Source organism: Lolium perenne, chromosome 5, assembly GCF_019359855.2.
Source record: "Lolium perenne isolate Kyuss_39 chromosome 5, Kyuss_2.0, whole genome shotgun sequence".
NCBI lineage: Eukaryota > Viridiplantae > Streptophyta > Magnoliopsida > Poales > Poaceae > Lolium > Lolium perenne.
The window spans coordinates 71,545,151-71,549,083 of record NC_067248.2 but is presented as its reverse complement, the minus strand read 5'-3'; positions in this window follow the sequence as shown (position 1 = coordinate 71,549,083).

Below are 3,933 nucleotides of genomic sequence, written 5' to 3'. Positions count from 1 at the left end.
GGCATGCTACAATATAGTATAATTTTATTCAGGATATTCTGGAGATGCAATTTTAGAAAATAGTTAATTTCTTGTGTTTGTGTTCATGGTGTTTCATGATTAGGATGATTCCCATGTGTTGTTGTCAAGAGGTAGTCAGCATCATTTACAGCTTGCAGTGTATCTCCCAACTCGGATACAGGATCCTGTGAGGTCAAGATTTACTCAAATGGTTTTACTTGGAGTTGGAGGAGGCATTACTTCTAAGCATCATACAATCCATCGCCCTTCGCCATTTTATATTCCATAAAGGTCAGTGCTCATGTGCCGACTGCCCACAAGTGCTGGTGATGTTAAAAAGATGGTCTAAATAAATGGAAATCTTCCATTTGGTTGGGCAGTGAGGTTGAGGTTATACAGTGAGTAAATGTAAGAAGCATCAGCGATATTGCAGGTTATTAATTAAAAATCCTACTAAAATTCCTAACAACTAAAGAAAGCAGGCGTGCTTACCTTTAGCTGTACTAGCAAGTATAAATGCCATGCACTTTCAGTTTGTGTAGATCTAATCCATCTTCAGAGGCTTTTCCATTTATAAAAGAAGTTTCTCCTTAGAAAAATTAGAGAAGGAAAAGAAAGGGGCACGTTCAACCGTGATAATGATTGCTTACTGCTTGATTCGTGTACAAAGGTCCGTGATTCTAAGCTGAGCACACTATTCAGCAACTCAAGACAAAGGGTTTATTGCTTTATGCATCCTGTATATTATGAAGTTAAGATTATGTGCGTTGACAGATAATTGTGTCTTTGCTTTTTTCTTTTCAGGTGCTACAGTTGTAACATTAGTTTCAAAGATCCACTTCAGTCCTGCTGTTATCTTCAGCTAGAGCCATCAAAGGAAAGCTCTTGGCTTGCATTGAACAGTGATTTGTGAAACATCATAAAGAAAAATTGGTTTCTGAAACGTTTGTCTTGCTTAATCCCTGGTGCTATCCATTACTAATGGGGCTTATTTCAGGATCCTATCTATTTTTACAAACTACTCAAACTGTAGTCATGTTTTCCTATGCCATTTTCATCTGGTGCATAAATGTTATTGCCTGAATAAGATTCATGGGCCTCTCAGTTTAGCATGCGCTCACTCTAATTAAGCATGTTTAAGTAGTATTTTACCTTTCTGTCACTTATTTGTATATTCTTGTACTTTTAGTGCCATCTCTGCAGTTTTGCATATGTGGAAAAAAAGCATAAACGTGCTGAAAAGCTGGTCTTAGATACCAAAATTTAGTAACATTGCTATTAAATATTCTTGCAGAGTTGTTCATTTTCTTGGTATTTTTAGAATATGCTCATATATAGTTACCATACATTATAATTCTCTTTTTGCATGATACGGGAGTACATACAGTGTTAAAATGTCATGTCTCGTTCTTTGCAGTTCTATAAATGGCTGTTCTTTTTTGCTGCTGGAGTGTTGGACATTACTAATTGTTGCCATACTCTTAGTGATGTTGTGTACATAGGCACTTAGCAACTACTGTAGGTTGTTGAGAAGGAAAGGGATGATCAACATGCATAGAAATTGAAGAATAAGTTGAACATTTCTGTCGAAGGAAACAACAAGGAATATATCTAATTTGCTGAGGTTAGGCGTAGACTTTCTAATGAAGGTCCGCATGCATGCCAATCTTTTCACCAGTCTCTGAAGTACTTAATTTTTTCAGCTGCTTACTGTTTTGAGTATGTTTTCTTAGAGAACAGTGTCTACTTCTATATGTCTTCTGTGCTATTACTCCATTCCACTCTATAGCTGTTTTACAGTTTTGTCCTTTCTTATATCAATTAAACTTGGAGACTCCAAAGAAGCCGTGGCGGTGCAGGGGTTGGGGAGGTGTTTCCGGTGGCCGATGAATCTTTGGTGGGCTGATCAGTACGCTAGCGGAGTATAGATGCCCCTAAATCACAGCGGAGTACATACAAATAATATGTGAAAGTAAGCAGGACAGTTAATTATTTAGAGAGTAGAAGAGCTATCCAGTTTCTAAACTTGGTTTTAACCTATTTACTTAGTTAAACTATTTGATGAGTCGATGGAATGAATTTACAACTGAATATTGGTTTGTTGAAGATATTGATGGTAAAGAGACTGCGTGGTAAAGTATTAGCGAACTTCCAGTAATTGTTGTAGCAATAGTAGTATAGAAGAGAAATTCTCCAACGTAGTAGCAGGTATACAAACTGAATATTAGCAGGATCTTCACGGGATCGTGCGCCAAGGCGCACATCTAAATCTAGTTAAATAATTCTCCATGATCTATGCTAAAAATGTAGCATTTCACAAGTATAAACAACAATATAGCATGAATACATCCCAAACATAGTGTAACAAGTTTCACAAGGGACACGTAACGATGACAGTAGCATACACATGTACTTAGTCCAACACAATGTCATACATCACGAACACATAGAATTAGTTCAACAACTTCGAATAGAACAAATAGAACATGAGTCGCAGCTCAACGAAACAAACAAGTCTTAACATGAATTTCAACCACAAAGAACAACCGCTCCATCATTTCATCTCTCTTGACCGCATTGCCATCTCTTGTCACTTCATAAACCGCATGTCAAATCTGCACCACATTTAGACTCAGCTACGTTGTTGTATAATACATTGCAGCAAGTAAAGAGATCAAAAAGGAGCACTACAAACTCAGTTTTGATTATGCAGAAAACTAACCAGCAACTAAATGGATCAAAATATCAGTACAACGAAATTTTTCTTGAGTTTGGATGATATAGACAAGATTCCAACAACTAATAGACCTCAAAAACACCAACTCAATCTTGCTTAGGTTTTGATGATGCACAAAACATTCCAGCAAGTAAATAGACCAAAAAGCATGTGCCAATTCAGTTTTGTTTCACTTATGATGCTCTACAAAATATTCCAGCAACATTTCAGCAATTAAACATTGATATTTTGGTGATGGTAATTGGTTTTAGAACTTACTAGTTGCTTCCCAAAACACTTTTTTTCCTTGCGATGGCACCTGCGGCTGCGATGGACGTGTGTGCGATCCTTCACTGTCTCTTCCAGGATGCATTTTCGATGGAGGAGATAAGCAACAACAAACAACCTGCAATAATTACAACTAGACGTTACAGTACACAAACATATACAACTAGAGTCTACAGAACATATACATGAATATACGGTTCATTCTCACGAGCAATTGCAACTAAACTATGACCGACGACTAGGAGAAGAAAGGAAATAAATAACAGTGACCATACCAGAGCTTACCTTACCGTCCCCGATGGTGCACTGGTGGTGGAGGGCCGGCGGGGCGGGCGGCGGGCCTACAGGCTGAGGGCAGGCGGTCAGAGGGCCGGGAGGCGGAGGGTCGAGTCGGCCGATGGTGCGGCACCCGCCGCTGCACCTAACACTAGGCGCGCCGCGCGCAGTCCTAGGAGAGGACGGGGAGGTTTTTTCCAAGCGACCCCTCTTGGGTCGATTTTCATTACCAAGTGATAAACTAAGCATGTTTTTTGCCGAGCTCGGCAAAGAGACTACCAACAGAAACAAAAAGCAGGGGGGATCGCCGCCGACTGCTAGCGTTTAGAGAGGATAGACCTATTACAACGAGCAACACTTTTTAGGGACACACAAACGGCTAACAGCCAGATCACCCACGCACATAAACCAACCGACTATCTAGAACTTTTTCCTTGTTGGAGAAGCTTTGATAAAAAAAAACTAGCAGCGTCGGGGGAAGAAGAGCAGCAACTTTTTTAGGTATCGGAAGCCAGAAAACATAACAGATCATTCGTCAGTCTCCATCTGATATGTAGCTGGATCCTCCATCGTAGCATCTGTTATGCGAAGAATCCCTCTAGGTTGATCTTCTGCTGGTGGAGGAGGAGGAGCAGATGCACCTGGAGCAGGCT